The sequence below is a fragment of the Syngnathus acus genome, chromosome 16 (genome assembly GCF_901709675.1).
Source record: "Syngnathus acus chromosome 16, fSynAcu1.2, whole genome shotgun sequence".
Taxonomy (NCBI): Eukaryota; Metazoa; Chordata; class Actinopteri; order Syngnathiformes; family Syngnathidae; genus Syngnathus; species Syngnathus acus.
Genome location: NC_051101.1, coordinates 13,306,273 through 13,325,399, shown reverse-complemented (window position 1 = coordinate 13,325,399; position 19,127 = coordinate 13,306,273). Strand labels below are relative to the sequence as shown.

Genomic DNA, 19,127 nt, shown 5'->3' with positions numbered 1-19,127 from the left:
AAGACCAACTTGATGGACTGCTAAATGGGATGAAACCCAAATGGAAGAAAACAAAAGTGGACGCTCGCTCGGAGCGGAACCCGAGCTGGCCACCGCCGCCGTGATGTCACTGCTGCAGCAGCAGACGGAGAAGCCAGGTCGGGCGAATTCTCCGTGGAATGAGGTGACAACTTGAACGTCTGCCACACAGCAGCAGCGGTGACTTGACGTGCACGCGCACAGACGTCTGCCTGCTCGTGCACAATAACAAGCTAACCTGTTCTCAGCATCTTCTTCCATCGCACAAGTGGAAGCTCGCTTGCTCTTTTGTGCGGCAGCAGAACAATGCTGTGAAAACAATGAGCTCACCCAGCCGCTTGGACCGGGCAGGTCCAGGGGAGCGAGCGAGAGAGCGAGCGAGAGAGACACGAAAACATTCAGAACCGAGAGCAAAAACAAGCGATTGCTCATTAGACAGTGCTGAGTGGACACATTGTATAGTCAGATGCTTTTCATTAGCGTCACAGTCGGTGCGCAAAGTTGCGGAGCGCGGACGCCACCAGGCTCACAAGAACAGAGGCACCCCCAACAGCCCCCCCAAAAAGAGAGTTGAACCAAAGCTGGAAAATGAAGCGAACATGAAATGGGGGTTCGTCTTACCTTCTTTCTTGACGGTCGCGTACGTAGCTCACGGTAGGCTCGCGACAAACACGCGCACAAAATTTGCCAACTGTTCGCTAGCTCCTCACTTGGTAGCTGTTACATGCCGTGACGTGACGTTCAACTGATAATGGCTTGTTATTAATCTTTCGGCGAGTTAGTGCTCCACGCGTACTTGCGTATCCCGTAAAGTGTCCGTCCGTCCTCGCGCTCTGACAGACCCGAGCGAACTAGACTGAGACAAGACCAGAAGCACTGGCAGCGGCTGAGACCACGCCTTTTATTGAGTGACGGATAATACGGCCAATCACAGGCAGGTTGAGCGAACTTGTCTCCTTTTCCGATTGGTCTAATTGGTTTCGGTCCCGCCCTTCTTCTTAGCGCCGCTCACTTCTCGTCCAGATGTTAATTGTCTGACGCGCGCGGCCTGTTTGGACTGACGCCAGCCAATCCGAGCGCAAAGAAAGACAGATTTCAATTCAGACAGAACACCTACCGAGCTCGGTTAACGCGATTAAATTTGTTTGATTGATTTTAAGAGATCATTTCTCTGTCTGACCATCATCCATTTATCCATTTTTTTGGTTCAAAAAATTGAAAGGTATATCAGATTTGTTTGTGCTTATTTGATGTTTATCCTACTCTGCTGCACAATGAAAACACTGTTCCCAACAAACAAAGCCAGTCATTATTCTTGTCGCTGAATTGCATTTGCAGTGAGCGTAATTATGTATGCAAGCTGTTAAAACAATAGCAATTGTGGTCTACAAAGACCTCCACCAAGGCCAAACATCCGTTGCTACAAACACATCCCACGTGCAATGTCTAACATTTATCTTTTATTCACAGAGTTATGTTTTGGGTTTGCAGCAAATTGGATCGAGGCCCCTGACCCAGCACTCGACAAAATCATTTTCATGTGTAAACCCCGTTTGGTTATGAGCAAGGTAATTGGGCTGGGCATTTTGCGCTGAATTGTATCGAAAGGCTTGTTTGTGAATTTTAACTGGACATCAAAGATATCAAATAAAAAGGGCTAGTCGTGGCGAGACACGTGGCTAGAAAAACGCACAACTTGCCCATAATTCATGCACGTAAATCACATTTTCCACGTTGTTTTGTTGCAGTTTGCCTTTTGTGTTCACGCCATTGGGTGGCACATTGCGGATAAACGGCGGGCAAGGCGCGTCTGTCGTTACGTAAGGACTGCACGAAGCTGCAGAGAAGCTCCGCTCGCAGCTACTTTCTGCGGGCACAATCATGTGAGCGAGCCTGAGAGGGCAGCTTATCTCCGTCCGTCACCGGATGACACAAACACAAGGGGGGGAGGAAAAGTAATGGAGTTCTTGGAGAAAACACGGCGCAACACGAGTTGATCCTAAACAACGTGATAAAAGGTTTTCTACTGATCATATTTAATCAACACTTCATTAAAGTCCATCGCAGCTGCTCGATCCCATTAGAATGAAACCACTTTTATTCCTTCAATGTATTCATAGCGGCACTTTGCCAGGCTTGTCTGGAGAACAGCGGGCACCGTGGGGATGTTATTATGGGATGCCGCTACAAACAATATTGGTGTTACAAGAGGAGAAGGAGCGCGCACTTAGAAATATTGCCACGCCGGGAGTCATTTGTGCTTGTAGCTTTTTTCCACATCAAAAAAGGTGCACCGCATTCACTGTGTACAAAAAACAAACACAATCCCAATTTTCCGAACTTCATGTTCTCCGTCTGTCAAGGACATATGATTTAAATTTGGTATCAATAAAGAAATGGATCAATCAGTTCTCTTTTGCAAAATGTACCTAAAAATGGCTGCTTTGAACCAAGATTTGGTGGCATGGCTTCACAAAACCTTTGAATCATGATGACCAAATTTCATCTTTTTTGTATATACGCTTACAAAATGTCATGTTGCTAGTTCCTGCCTTTTCATTATTGTGTTTGACCTATCATGACAAAAACTCCAAATTTTCTTAATTGAATGTTTTTGCCTATCCGGGGAAGGTGGGAAGGTTTAGAATGCATCCTCCGTGTGTACTTCGGTTGACAAAAACACTCCTTTCACTCAATAAATCTCCCGTTACGCTTTAACATTTGGTGTTTTTGTGGGCTATTGATCACCATGACGATGATAACGGATGCCGCGGCTAATGTAGCTTCGAGTGGAGGTTTAAAAAAACAAACAGGCTGGATAAATTCGGTCTGTGGCCTCATTTGGACACTGACTAATATCTGGATGCAACAAATGACAAACATTCAATTAGTCTAATGTCTTGGCTCCATTAGAGCAACACACACAGCCCATCGGCCTTCATGAGTTATGGTCGTCTACACACGTCAGCCTCGCCGGCGGAGATGATCACCGAGACGGCCTCCCCGCGACAATCCGACCTGACGGAATCTCCGTGATGGAACATCGACGTTGACAAGGAGGAGGTGACGGGAAGTTAATGGAGAGGAGGAACTGATTCAATATTGGAAGGGGGGCTTCCTCGCTTAAAATGAAGGTCAACTCCGGGACGGCGGTCGGACAGATCGATGTCGGAGGACGGATGGGTCACGCCGCAAAGTGAAAGGTCAGACCGGTGTACTCATAAGATGCATTTCGGAGACGCCAACATGAAACATCGAGGGAGAAAGGCGGCGACGTGGACGCGTATTGGAAAACAGGAAACAATTTGGTACCTCGACTTATGACTTTAATTTTCTTTCCCTCGCCAAGCTTGTTACACGATTTATGCCAATTAAATTTATGGCATCTCCCATATCCATTATTATGACATTTCTACCAACTACTGAGGTGTTGGGAACATCACATGTTGAGGTTTTAGCAGAGCTGGGAGGAGCGAGAAAGTCATGTGTGCAAGTCATGAGTCGTCCGAAGATTTGACCGTCAAGTTAAAAACATGACCCAAGTTACTGTGATGAAAAGAAAAATAACAATACTCAAGTTTACATTTATATGTATATATTTATATACTATCTGTTGGTTATTGAGCAGTTGCCACCGTCTTCTTTGTGTATATATACGACGTATGAATGTAGAATACTGCCCTCCGGTGGCCAAAGTGCGCACACTATTAGGAGCAGCACAGTGAATGCAGTAGTGCTTTAATTTATTTATTTATTTTACATTTTATGGAATTAGGTTATTTCTATACATTCTTATAGTACTTTAAATTACGGCTTTTCTTATGAAGAATGTTTTTGTCGCTATTTTATGAAAGGCTGGAGTGGATTAATGGCATTTGCATTCATGTCAATTAGCAAAGATGATTTGAAATCCAATGTAGGCAAGTCTTTCCTAATCTTAGGCCAAGCAAGTCACAAATCCGAAATTTGAAAACTTTGACTTAGTCATGTGACCCGAGTCCCCTTTTTTCTGCTTACCATGTCTTCCACACCTCATGACTGGCCAGGTGGAGGAGGAGGAGAAGAAGGTGAACGTGGAGCAAGATGTTAAAGTGCGCTAATCGGCATCCTGAGTGTTCTCCAAAAGCTCTCTGTGAAAAGAAGGCCGGCGTCCAAATGACAAGTGAGGCGATTACCGCAGCAGATTGTTGGAGGGGCTCGGCACAAGCGACACTTGTTTGGGCGCGAGAGCGCCACATTATACACTCATGCATAGGCATACAATACACACACAAAGACACAAGTATGCTAATAAGCTAGCGGCGGAGTGCTCAGCTGGGACCAGAAGCTCCAGTGAGTCACACTTTGACTTAGTGAGTGTCTGTGCTCAGCAGACCAAGCCTGTAGAATTTTAAGTTCAGCTCAGCTGGGAGAAACAACGCTACGGGACACGTCCACATAAACACGCATATTTTTAGGTGGTTTTGGTCCGCATAGACGGACATCAATAAAGCTTTCAAAATGGCCAAAGAAAGTCTTTCTTTTAGTCACAAGCCGAGTGATATGTTTACAAATAGAGGTTCAAAAAGTGTGGCTACTTAGTTTGAAATTATAATCAAATTAAAAAAAAAAAAAAGACATCATTTACATATTTTTCCGTGAAATGGTGGGTGGGATGGAAGAGTTGAAGAATGTCCTGAAAGTAAAGGACGCTCCCTCCCTGTGCTTAGCAACAAAAACATCATCTGATGATGACAACGATGAAAGCAAAACTAAAACAAAGACGCTCCTTCACGGCCAGTTTGCTCATGTGCTCGTCAGCTGTCGTTGGCCTGGCTGCCCACTCACGTCGCGCTTAATTGACTTTTTAGCACTGCGAGCAAATCTGCTGAGTTTTCACATTCGTACTGAAATAATCTGTCTGCTTCGCAGGTGAATGGATTTTATGAATGTAGTCACTGCTTGCCAAAAAGTGAGCCCACATGCAAACATTGACACGTAAAGATAAGACAAGCAAGAGTTAGCTGACACTTATCAAAATGTGAGCTCGCACGCAACGACAAAAAAAGTTCGTTCGTGCCGAATAGTGAGTATAGCAACAAAGGAAGGGAAAAGCTCACCCTCAAAGGAAATTAAAAAAAAAACGTGAATAGCTCCTGCTTGCTAAATAATGAACCTGCACAAAGATAAGAGCTACCCGCCACTTGCCAGGTCTTTAAGAACAGATTCGAAGACAAGCGAGAGTTCTCGCCAAATCCCTCTTCAAAGTCAGCCTTGTACGTCAAAGCGAGGAGTCCTCACCTTGCGTCTGGCACGCTCGCAGGTAGTCGATGCCATGTGTGTGTGTGCGTTTAGAGTAGTGTGTTTGTGTATGTGTGTGTAGGTGAAGGTGAATTGAGTGTCGGCGCTGCGCCCACGCCGGCGCTACGGGCCGCGTTGACAACAAAAGCTACAGCGCGAGATTTTTGGCTAGTCTATTTTTGCCAAAGCAACCTGACTAAACGGTCCCTCAGCCCCTTGCCTGCGTGTTGTTTTTTTTTTTAAGCACCAGTTTCCGTTGGGATGACCTTGGATTTCCTCGGCTGTAACTCCAAGCTGCTGCCGCTACTTGCGCATTAGCTCCTCTTAGTATTGGCTAACTCTTGCTTGTTCCATCGTTTTATGTTAGCTCACTATTTGGCAAGCAGGAGTTAAGGCTTGCGTGTCATAATGTTGCGTGTACGGGCTCACTATATGGCAAGCTGGGAATAAGACTCGCTTGTGTTGTTATTAAGTTTAGGATCATTATCTGGTAAGCGGTAAGTAAGGCTCACATATCCTCTACTTGAGTGTTTGTTCACTATTTGGCAAGCAGGAGCCAACTCATGCATGTTCTATTTTCGAGTCGATAAGATATAGCTCGCTTGGCATATCTTTGAGTGTGATCTCATTATTCGGTAAGCAGTAGATAACGTTTGCGTGTCATGTTGACAATGGGCTCACTATTTGGCAAACAGTAGCTATTTTTTTTTGTGCATGTCATAGGTAACTTATTCTGAGGGTTGGCTTACTATTTGGCAAACAGCATCTGTCGCTTAGTGTGATCTCACTATATGGCAATCAGTTAGTAACAACACTTCTATGCCTCTAATGTGGCAATTTAGCAAGATCTCTGCACCACAGAGACTCGAGTCAGTCAATCGCAAGGTGACACTGGAAGCACAGGTGGTGGAAGGAAGGAAGGAAGGAAGCTGTCATGAGGTGAGAGTGTGTGTGCGCCTGTGTGTGTGCGTGCACACGTGTATGTGAGTAGGAGGAAATGTGGTTCTGATTAGCAGCCTGAGAAGCCTTTAATGACCCATAACTCATCAGAGCATTTTAATCTGCCCCATTTGTGGCCCAATGTAACACGCCGCCCTTCATGCTACGTGCGCTTTTATGACACCCCCAAAACCTCACACACACACACACGCACACACACGTGCACTGAAAAGACTAATTAAGCTGCCACACAAGAGCGGGAGGTTCAGCCTCATGCTCCCTCCTGCAGGGAAGTGACATGGGTGCACGCACGTGATCGACAGCAGCTCGCAGTTTGTCTGCAGGTGCTAACGTTAGCCTGTCTGCTTCACGACAACCAAACAAACATGTCAACATGTCACGTGACCTTCAGGCTGACATCATGTCATTCAAGAGTTGCCTACTGCTTGCAAAATAGTGAGCCCACCGTCAAAATACGTGAAAGGCAAGCTTTAGCTGTAGCTTGCCAAATAGTGAGCCCTAAGAAAAGCCGTTTGAGCTTCTTAGACTTAGACTTAGACTTAGACAGAACTTTATTGTCATTTTGTCAACACTAGGTGTGTACAAAACGAAATTTCGTTGCATACGGCTTTCAGCAATGTAGAGGTATTTCGGCTGGTTAAAAAGAAAAGTGACCTTCTATATAAAAATATGAAATAAGATAATTATAAAGTACAAAGTGCAGCAGTAAAGTATGTGTTTACTAACTTTGGTGTTAGTGTTTCAAACTTGGGTTGCAAGCTAGGCTTGGCTTTAAAACTGTAGATGGAGGTCAAATTAGCGGTTCAAGCCGGATTTTATTTCAAACTACAATTCGGGTTTACAACAAGGGTTAGGGTTTCAAATTCAAGACAGAGGTTAAGGTGTCCAATTGTAATCCTCGCGAGAAAAGAAAATTCAGTGACACGAATATTACTCCAATGCACAAAAAAGGTGACGTAACTATTAGTTGTGCAAAATGTCTTTGTAAACACACAAAAGTATTTCATATAATACACTATTAATATAAAAAATATAGATACAATATGTATAAGAATAGACTATAATCATAACGTGTTGCTCGTAGAGAGAAAGTGAAGGTCACCTTGGCTAGAACAAGACACACGCGCACACGCACGCACACACACACACACACACACACACACACACACACACACACACACACACACACACACAGCTTTTGCTCAGGGGTCTTTTGTGCAAACATCTTCTCTTTGTAGGTTGGAGTGTTTTTTTCAACACATCCTCCATCACTATCCAACGCGCACACACCGCCACCCCCCCTCCCTCCTCCCCCAAACACTCCCATTAGTGAGGGAAGGGGGAGGCAAAAGGAGGCAAGAGATCGCCCTCCAACTCACCAGTGGGAGCCTCGGTGTAATGAACTCTGTGTGCGCGCGCGTGTGTGTGTGTATATAAGTTCCTCCGCTGCATACTTTCGGGGCGTGCGAATGTCGAAAGGCAGTGTGGGAGTCAAAGTTGTTCTCATCACGAAACTAAACGAGCCCGCGGACCCCCACTACCCCCCCCCCCCCCTTCATACTTTTAATTGAGCAGGGAAGGGAGAAACCTCGCGGGCGCTATCACATCACAACATGATGCCATCTCGGAAAAGTGCTGCATGGACACGAGAGCCATGAGGACAAACATCCGACTTGTGTCTCACACTCACATGACCAGTTCAACTTTCCCCGCAATGTGCCGAAGAAGCAGCAAACAATAAAGACGACGACAACAACAACAAAATACACTCTTGGGAAAGCGGTCAGCAGTCAAAGTCGGTTTTCAACCTTCTCTGCAATTGACTCTTATATTTGCTTTTTTATAGCCTCTTGCTTGTGTTTTGATCGAGTACAAAATGCTAATTGTGCCTCGCAAAGCGTTCTGCGTGTGTTATTGATCGATATTTGTTTGACTTGACAAAGAACATTCCCCAAGACAAAGGATGATTTGTTCGCAGCCGACATGACATTTAAGACTTCAAACATCTTCATCCTACTCTGACCTTCTTCTTCCTCGCATAAATCGTCTTCCTCCACCCGTTGCGCTTCATCTTTCGATTGCTCATCATCTTAGTCCTCCGCTCGTTCTTTCACTTCATCTTCCTCATTTTTCTATTCCTCCTCACTGCACTACTCTTCCTCCTTCTCTCTCTATTCCTCCTCCTCCTAACCATCGTCGTCCACCGTTTCTTCCTTCTCTTCTTCTACCGCCATCATCCTTTCATTCCTCTTCCATTCCTCTCTCTTCCCCCTTCCTTCTCATCCTGCTATAATTTTCTTTTCCCTCCTGCTTCTCCTCGGCAGCCAAGTACTTGAATATTCCATGTGGTCGCCTGCAGGTGTTAATATTTGCAGCAATAAAAAGTGAGCTATGATCTGATGTGATGTGATTATTCCGTCGGCGGTGGCTGTTTCGTATTCCGGCGGCGGCGGCGATGAAGACGCCGTCAGCCTGAGGAAGACTCTCCCGAGGAAGCGTCTTCATCATCAACACTAACAAATAATTAGCTGCTGAGTCTTCATATTTGTAAAAGTTCTCCCTGCAGGCCAAATTCCTCATCATGAAGATCCAAACACGTTTCAGATATCTGCTCATTCATTTCATAATGAGAAAAATGCCTCTACTAATAATATTTGGATACGCCCATGTTTCAATCTTCACTCAATTTTGATGTCATGAGCCAGTGTACCTAATCAAGTGTCTGAACAGCGCTGCCTTGAGATACAAGTTTGGCTTGTTCTCGGACCACATCCATAACTCAAAACAAAGCTCAAATCCATTTGTTTATTTCCACGCTAAACTTGAACCGGGATCGGCATTAAACATCTCAAGTATCCCGAAAGCTTTTGTAGGTCAACCCCACAAAACAGCAACCCAAAAACAAACCCAACAAAACAGAACAGCCGCTTGTTTTCTAAAACGAGGAAAAGACAATCAATGCCCTAATCGTCCTCCGGGGGGCGCCATCATTAGTCGTCTGCAGCTTTGCGCTGATGGCTAATTACAAGCAAAAGCTCATCAGCTTTCCTCACTAATGACTGAACAAATGTGCCGCTAATTGTTGTTAGCAATTAGCATGCCGGGGGGGAGGGGGGGAGCAGGTCACAAGTTGGTTCAACAGTGCGTTTAGTGCGGGGGACAGGTGAGAGAGAAAGTCTACTTTCATTTTTGTTTACTTTGCTCACTTTTATGCCGATGTGCCTGCATGAGAATCCGCTGACTCAACGAGAGATAAACGAACGGCGTTCGCACAAGAAGACAAACTTCGGGTCGCCCGGTAAGATGGGAAAAAAAATAAAAACTTCTCTTATTTGAGTCGAGTAATTAATGATCAAGCAAATCAAATCCACCGCTATTTGCCAAACGGCTCCTTATTGGAATCAAGTAACTGGTGTCCCAAGGCACCAGTGTACAGTCAAAAAACGTATTTAAACTTCATTACTTCCCACGAGCGTCGCCATGACGACATCAATACCGCTGCTCTCTCTCTCTCGGCATGAAGGACTCTCCGCCCATCGATCGCGTTGTTTTCAAGCGCCAATTTGCGTGATGTTCATTTAGTCTCCGTCGCCGAGCGCCGGCTTATTATGATCATTGGCTGGCGACTTCATCGCGTCTGGTTCGATCCGCGCCGCCGCTCAATAGCAACAAAGGGGATGTCATGTGACCAGACTGGCGAGATGGAGATGAAACAAATGTCATTGCCAAGACGTTTGGCTTCGCCCTCAACAAGTTGTTTGACTCAGGCCTTATTTGACTTCACACGTGGTAAATCTCAAAAGCCTCAATGCTACACGACGACGCAATATAACACGCAGCAGCAGTTCACAATTAATATTTAACTCATATTCAAAACCATGTGGAATGTGTCCCCCATGATAAATGGGGGTTTCACTCTATTCGTATTTTTACTTCAAAGGAAAAACCACAATGAACAAAAAGTGACCTGCATTAATTAAACTTCATTAAACTGTGAACACACAAACACACGAACGCACGCACACACACTCCGGCAGTGGGGCACATTAAAAAGCAATTAGGCTTTTTATTTTTTTGGATCAGTGACCTGCTGAGTGCAGCTGTTTCCCCCCACGGCCTCAGCGGGGCGCCGTGGAGCGAGTCAGCAGCTGAAAGCACAATTCAGCAAATTGCGGCGACAGTAGGCAACAATTAGCCGCGACAGTTACCCGCTCTCGGATGACAACGGGAAGACAACACAGCGGGAAAACCTTGGTTCAGTTTTTACGTGATGAGAAACAGGCTAAAATAATCACATGCTAAAATGCTAAGCGCTACATGTTCCAAATCCTTTGTTTGTCGCATCAGGTTTAGGCATGAGGTGACCAAACAAATACAAGAAAGGAAGGGCTGATATGCCAAAATCAATGTCAAGAAAGCAGAATATGGTGAATTTACCAAGTGGAGTTTTCCTCGGAACGCACTATTTTCGAAAAACAGTCATTGGTGAAAACTTACCAGCCCAAAATGCATCTTGGGACATCTTCCAAGGCAAGCCAACCAATCGGTGTGTTCAGCATTTGGGTAATGGTTCTTGGTTTATGTGTTTGGCCAGCTCATAAGGACCTAAGGAGAGACAAGAACGCAAATGAGAAAATGTTGCACTTCCTGTGGGTGTGGCCAACTTGGTCCAATAAGTCTTCATATTGGATTTTAAAGGCTTAAGCCACAACAAGAGGATGTTCTTTATGATCATTTTAGTGAGGATAACAAGCTCAATAACATGTTAACATGCTAGCATGTAGCCACCTAGCATGGCGTAGTAGCGGTAAGAATGGGGTCATGTGACTCAACCAGGAAGTAAAGCAAAATAATGTCTCCATTTTCCAAGGTGCATCTGAAATTATCGTCTCCACTTGATGTGTGTGCATTGTAGTGTGTGTGTGTGTGTGTGTGTGTGTGTGTGTGTGTGTGTGTGTGTGTGTGCGCCATTAATCAGCAAATGTTCATTAAAGCAAGATAAATTCATGGCCATTAAGATCACCATGTTAATTGCTCGTTACCGGTGTGCCCAAATTCATCGTTCTCGCTGCACTACGTGTGTGTGTGTGTGTGTGTGTGTGTGTCTGCTAATGTGTGTTTTGTGTACTAAGTAAAAGTGTGACCTTGTCGAGAAATGTCAAGTGCAAATGCACGTAGGAAAAGTGTAGGATACACTCTCCCTCACACAAACTCACACATAGATACACACACACACACACACACACACACACACACACACACACACACACACACACACAGACAGACACGTTAGCACGCACGCGCGCTCAGGAGGATCTTAAATCAACATTGTTATTGTTTGAGTCAAACTTCCTGTGCGGTGTTCTTAAACACTTTGTCAGGATGTAACAATAAATTATTGGATTTTTATGACATGACATCATATTTGTCAAAGAAAGAAGTGCTGGCTGGTATAAAGCTTTTCTTGTCGTTGTTTTTAACACATTTGACACACTGCCAGAGAGCTTCTGTCTTGTCTCATAAAATGTAAATAGAATAGAAATGTGATCTATGTCCTCACTTTGCCTCCTAGCATCGAATACTCACTTTTCTCGCTGTTAGCTCAATTCAGCAGCATATTAAAAACATAAAAATATGAGAATAACCGTCTAGGTGAACCATAAGCGTGAAATAATGCTTAAACCATGCGAGAACTTTGCCGGAAGACAAACAAATACGACGATAAACCTTTTAGGAAGTTCTCAAGCAGCTTCCACAACTAAAATGTCGACGCAGAAGTGAACTGCGAGAGTCGAGTCTCCCTCTCCGCTGACTTCGGGGGAGGTCAAGTGGACTTGCCCTCAATTGGTCACCAATTAGTGGCATTCACACCGATGGATAGTTCAGTGGTTCATTCCTCCCGCATTTCAAAAACGTGCGAGCATAAAACGTGCCATCGTATTTATGCTAGCACGTTTTTGAAATGCGGGAGGAATGAACCACGCAAAACCAGATTCAAACCCAGAACCTTGAGACTGTGAGGCGGTACACGATCTCACCGCTTATACACTTCAAATGACGTCATTCGAAAGACAAGAAGAAACGCCGGCGGAATGTTAACACGCGTCTTTGACCTTCCAAAGGACAGCTAGTTGTTAGCCGTTTTTGCTAACACGCCAAAACAGCGCTAATCGAGTATTCCCATCACGCTAACAGCACACGCGCGCGCACACAGATGATGGTGGATACAGGAAAACACTTTTCCAAGGAGCACTTCAAAATGTGCGAAATAGTAGCGCACTGTCGCAGTATGGCCACGCGTGTTACGGCACAAGCAAGGAAAAAAAAAAAAAGCTGATTAATGTAGATACATCACAGATATGATCTATTGTTCTATTAGTTGATGTTCAAGCAATCACGCGTTGAAAAAGACAAAAAGTGCTGACTGGGCAGATGTGCCCCTTCAATGGGAATAACGTGATGAATAATGTGTGCGATGAATAATGCGTGTTATGAATAATAATCTGCGATGAAGGATGTGTTTCATTTGACGGAAGCAAGTATCTGGTGCTTTTTGTAATTTCCCAAAAGACAAACATGACAATTGAGTGAGGCCGCGGCTGATATTAAAAACATGAATATTAGATTGAGGGCGCAGTAATCACTTGATGCAATATTCATGATGACAATTGAAAGATGAAGAAAGCTCAGAAAATATCCCGTTCACGACGTAGCACGCAATATTATCTAAAAAAAAACATATGTACATAGAATCACTTATGTGGATACGGGGAATAACATGATACAGGAATACATGCTCATGATTATGTGAAAATATGAAATATACGCTTTGTATGTATAATACATGATGTGATACGTGTAATATCCAGTTTTGCAATTATTAAAGCGCCATTGGGGCGACATTAAACAACAGCCGGACTGACTTTATTAGGTATTATGAAGGTATAAATAATGAAACTACAAATCACGGACGACTTTAATCATATTTCATAAAACTTCACACTGGAGCGTCACTTTCTGCTTCTCTGCAGATGTCAAATGTTCAGATTGAATCTTATTTGAATATGTCCTGCTTTGTGTCGTATACTTATTTAGGATTTGGGTCTTCGACTCAACTTTATTTATTTATTTTTGCCCTCAAGGTCACGTGTCCCCACCAAGTGGAAGAACATTTCCAAACTTGACATTTGTGTGATTATTCTGAATAGAATTATAATGAATGCAGAGCAAACAGCGTTCAGGCTGACAGCTAGTCTTCACTCCCACTCGCGCTTCGCCCGCCGTTACTTTTTCAGCTGAGTCAGGGAAAAAAAAAAAACATTTAAAAAGAAAGCTACCGCTGCCACCGCTAAGCAGATCTTCTTCAAAGGCAAATTAATTCGGGGCCTGTCGCTCAAGTGGCGGCCATGACGGTCGGCAACAAAACGGCCAATCAAAACGCACCGGAGTCATCCAGAGGTTATGGACGTCGTACATCACAATACACTAAGAATTAATAAATCAATGATTGAGTGAAAGACTGAAACATTGGATTGTGAACGAGTCTTGTGTTGCGCTAATCAGGTTATTATTATTCATGACTTTTTTTTTTGTCCCCCACAAGGCGTAACTCTTCTGTTGACAAGACATTTGGCGCACGGCCGCCAAGTCGACACAAATCATAACCACCACCACGGCTGCGGCCACACGAGTGCGCCTAGCGTGCCAGAAAATGTAACAACGGCGCTTTTAAGATAGTTAATGATAAGCGGGAAAAAAAACATGGACATGTTTTTTCCGGTTTGACAAATTTTTTTGATTTGTCAGAAGCTGGTGGTAAACAAGAAGTTCTCATTCTGTTGTGACGTTGATGAGCCTTGCAGACTTTAATTGCGGCGCACGGCTTTGGGGGAAAAAGAAAAAAAAGCACAAGCAGACGTCTTCCCTCTGAAGACGCCAAGGCCGAGACAAACTCTCATGGCGTCGGATCAAACCGGAACACCCGCGCCGGCTCGAGGCCACGGAGGCGAGCCGGAGCGTGAAGGGTCCGCTTCAAGGACGGCACTTGGAATGAAAAAAAAAAAAAAACACTTGCCGTGGGAATTAAGACGGAACGTCAGAGTCAAAAGTGTTCGCCGCAACGCTTTCTGGAATTAATGCCGGCGGTCATGCAAATGTTTTTTTTTTGTTCTGTTGCTTGACTTGTGAAACTTGACACATAAAGAACACCAGGACACGTTTTTGGGTCTGGCAGGATTTGAACAAGAGCAGCATGCGAATCGGTGAAAAGTAATCAAAATGTCACCTCAGGCGAAGCCAGGCTAACACTGGCTAAGCTGCTAACAATGACTCATCAAAAATATTCCACAATGTTGTTGTAAATTGAATTTTGACTAACGCCGTTTACAGTTAGCTTAGCATCAGGCTACTTATTGTTGTCTCACAGTTAACTGTAATGCAAGAACAGTCTGTGACAGAATATGACAAAATGGTGTCGCTAATTAGCTTCTACGAGTTGTTGTCTTTCAATTTTGTTCATGCTTTGTGGGCTTTGTGTCACCATAGCGACATGAGCATCCCATAATATCACCGGGATATGCTTCAGTGACCACTCTGGAGCCTCGACTTGTCTAAAAGCTTGTTCTGCGCTAATAGCATTTGGAAAATACGACATGAATCAAGCCTAATGCACAGCACTAACGCAGTGTGTGCACTTCACCTCGAGTGTTTTTCTTTTTGTGTGCATGTGTGACACACGCGCGCACATACAATTAATGAAGGTTACGTAAACAGAAAGAGATTTTTGTTTATCTACATTAACATCGACGTGAACTTTAATAGAGACATTTCGACATTAATATGAGCGTCATAAAGATACACGAGCACAGTTTGTAGTTTGTTGACACCCATTAGCATAAAAAACACCAACATGAACGTAAATGTCAGCGTCATTAAAAACAGCGCAAACACGCTGCTGCGAACTTGCACTTTAATCCATCTTTGGTAAATCGAGTTTAGTGCGTGCGCCACACACATAAAACATTGATGTACACTGTATGGTTGTTTACTGTGGCTATAAAAATCCTACACAAAGGTTTTTGTAACGTAAAAAAGAAAAAGAAAATGAAATAATTGCATTATTGTGACCATTAAGATGTATATCTCAATTGAAAAAAAGAAATCCTGTCGATATGAGATGTAAAAAAAAAAAAAACCTGGCGAAAAAAGTGGTTGCATAAGTGTACACACCCTTTTATAACAGGGGTGAAGCTGTTAAAAATTAGCCAATGACATTCAAGCACATTCTAGATAGCGGCCAGCATCCAACTGGTGGCATTTTAAGCGCCTCTGATTAATCCCTAACAAAGTTCAGATGTACCAGTAGGTACTTTATTATCAATTGCTTTGTAAAGGTTAGAGGTTGCATTGAGGGTGGGAAAAGTTTCAAAGGATTTATCTTGGTCATTTGAGCAGGAGTGTGTCAACTCCGAGTGTCTACGTTTATGTTTTAGTGTATTTTTGTGTTTATGTGCGTCCTGGTCTGCTCGATGCCCTCCAGGATCCTCGGCGGAACATTTGTTGCCTTTTCATCCTGGCCTGAATCTTCTTCCATATCAGTGAAGAGGATCACGGCGGCTCTATCAAAAACACAACCCCCTCCCACCCCATCGTTTCTCACCCATCATACCCCCCCACCCCTCCCCAATCCCTAAACCCCCACCAGGCAGATTTAGAAGACAAAAGCAGGAGGTCTGGTGCGGGGGAAGCGGCGTCTTCTTTTTCAGACGTCTAATGAGGATAAGAATAAAATATGGAGTCTTTTTCTGGGTGTTTCAGCTCCTTGGGAAGTCTGGTGCCGCTGATAAAAGTGTCGGGAGCTGATGGAGCAGCTTTGCACGGCCTGGATCAGGGACGGTGAGGAGGGGGGGGGTCCGGAAATAGACAAAGACACCTCTACAAGGATGGGGAACAACAGAGATGGAAAATGGCCATAAGGTGAACTTTGGAAATCTTCTAAAGTTTTTTTTCTTCTTCTAATCGCTTCCCCATTTGCACAGAAGACGACAAAGAAGGTGAAGTTACAAAGGTGAATCTCCAAACAAAACGCTGCGTTTAAGGACTCCACCAATCACGTCCGCTTGCGTTAAGTCTGATCAGGACATAAAAGGACACGACCGAGCCTGGAGGAGAGCGGTGGCGCTGATTGATGCCCTGTACACGCCTGTCCCCTTTTTGGACCTCACTGCTCCGCCCGCTCGTCACGGTAACCGAGGCAGCCACCGCGTCCCGCTCAACGGAGACGTTTCACAATGACAAACATCCTGGGAATGCGTTCGGGATAAAGTCACTTTGGGCCAGAGGAGGGGCGGGAGGGAGTGGGCGGTAAGGGGATGGGGAGGGGAGGGTCAGTGGGACTGCCGATGCCCTGTCACGTTCAATTAGACGGACGCCACCCTCGTTAGCCACGGGTCAAATTCAATTACCCTCACACGCGCTATGCAGCGGTTACGGCCCAGGAGGCAGTGCGAGCCCCAGTGTGTGTGTGTGTGCGTGTGTGTGCATGCGCGCAAATGGCCGCGCATTTACATTACGTGCGCGAGTGCAAGGGCAGATGGTGTTTACATTATGGATGATGCGAAGGGGCAGACAGGTGTTTGTTTACATTCAAGTGTCACAGGTGGAATAGCTTTTGGATTTTTCATTGGGGATTCCTTTCGTTTTGACTCGGAGGGGGGGGGGGCGGTATTCACTTTGTAATTTGTTGTAATTAGTTTGTTAAATTGTATCACAGCAAAAATCTTTACTCTCGAATGAATTGTGGCACAACTCTGTTTTTCAAAAGTACATTATTATATTATATTATCATTATATTATATTATGAACATTATTATCATTATGAGTACAGAGTCGAAGCAGTGCAAGATGAAACGAAGGCAATTGCCGCTGTGTTTAAAAAGACGTGTCGCGGCTCAGGTCCGTTTGGAAATCTATTAATTTTCCCAGAGCGCACACGACCAAGATGTCCCCGCTCCGTCCCGGCGGAGGACATTTATTCCACCTCCGCGCAGGCGGATTTTTCCTCCCGGCCAGTGATGGCGTTTCACAGCAGATTAGAGGACAAAAAAAAGAGAGTTGTGAAGCCGACAGCTGCACCGACGGGAGATACGGAGCCGGGCGGGAGGCCGGGAAATGGATTCCTGCTCCCGACTCGGCGGGTTAACAGCCTGTCGCCGGCCCGCCTTTCTTATCGTTCGGCTCAGATCAATGGTGCCGACACCCACAATGCACCTGCGGGGCACTGAAATAAAATCATTATCCCTCTTTGGCCTGCCAAGACTTCACACCTTCACTAAGCGCACCCGTGCAACCGCTCCGGAACTTTCCGTCATTGCCGCCAGAAAGTGAGTACAAACGCGCTACTTGGGTACAAATACAACACGCTTCATGATGCTCTTATTTGATTCCCCCCCCCCCCCCAAGTGTGTGTGCGTCCATGTGTTGACGGACAGACGGATGTTTGAAGTGTGCACTGCGTCGCTTAAAAGGAAAAGGTCACCTGCTTGATTGGACACCGGGACTTCCGACTGGTGGCCACCATGTTGCTTCATCAAATATTCACAATGTCCCTTTCATCCCCACGTCACCTTCAAGAGCCTCCTGCAAAAAAATAAAAAATAAAAATAAAAAAGACCGCATCCGTTGTTGAATGGGAAGCGCTCCACGGTGTCTCGAAATTGTCTTCGCAATGAGGTCAACATAATCATAATACTTGGAATCATAAGGTTGTTACAATATTTTCACCAGTCTCCATATTGATCAATCATTTCGTATCATGTCTCCATAATGCCTTCACATCATGTGTCCGCATCACAAAAATCATAATGTCCCCATTTAACGACTTCACTTTTTAAATAACGTCTCCATAATGCGCCTTTGCTGCTGTTGAGCTGACCCTTATTGCACGTTTTTTACGACGGTATCGATCCAAATGGGGGGGAGGCGTAAAGTTCACGGGAGTCGACGGCTGCTACCGTTTCTTTCGACAGCAGCAACGCCGTCATACATTAAAAGAGCAACAACAACAACAACAGTCGTCACTTTAAAACTAAAGTGTGACCTCAAAGATAGAAAGAGCCTTAAATGTTACATTTGAACAAAAACTATCGCTGCTTAAGTGGAATAAGACTAAAGTGGACTAAGTAAAAAAAAAAAAACACTCACAGCTGCTGCTTTGTGTTCATTTGTGGGAGAGGAAGTATCGCATTTGTGTTGTTGCCGCCACGCCATGACACTCCAATCTCGGCCCCTGAAACAGAAGCGACATCATGACGGCTTGATAAAAATAGAGTGCCTTGTTGCTGTGCCGTTGGAGTGTCCAAATGAGCACAATCATTCACAATTTACTAGTCGGCGGCACCTACTGTTGTTTATCATTGCAAGCGTTGTGTGTGTGTGCGTGCGTGGATGTGTGTGTTACACGCTATTAGATCATGATCCACTTCTCCATCAGCACTGAAGCATGAAAATGAATTCAATTTCAGTGTGTGCATTAATAAATAAGCGTGTTATTTTTCACTTCCTGCTCGTACACACAGTGGGAAAGGTGTTGTGCTTGTGTTTGATGGAGGAAAAAAAAAAAAAACATGCTGAAGGAGCTGGACCAGTCGCTACGCATTTTAAATCCATAAACACGCGTACAACGTGGTTCAGAACGTTTTGTGTGTTTGTGACTTTTTCCACAATGACATGTTGCGCGAATGCGCCAACAGGAGGCAGCGATATCAAACACGACAACGCTGCCAAGCTAAAGAGCGCTAACGTGAGCCGCCGTGTTTGGCACACAAAGAGCGTCTGGCGCGTCCCCGCCAAACTGCTGGCGCGACATTTTA

The 19,127-nt window shown here is 44.7% G+C and overlaps 1 protein-coding gene across 3 annotated transcripts in view; it reads right to left on the bottom strand.

Annotated features, from left to right (window-relative positions):
- Positions 1-18,755, bottom strand: part of sema6e (sema domain, transmembrane domain (TM), and cytoplasmic domain, (semaphorin) 6E) — a 65,530-nt gene extending 46,775 nt beyond the window's left edge. For 2 of the 3 annotated variants that reach the window (XM_037274771.1, XM_037274769.1), the window contains exon 1: positions 640-889. The gene's annotated coding sequence lies outside the window, so the exon portion shown is untranslated. Of the gene's footprint in view, positions 1-639; positions 890-10,755; positions 10,864-17,794; positions 17,896-18,459; positions 18,545-18,659 lie in introns of those variants that run through there. The other variant, XM_037274770.1, reaches the window with a different exon arrangement.
- Positions 18,756-19,127: the final 372 nt, after the last annotated feature.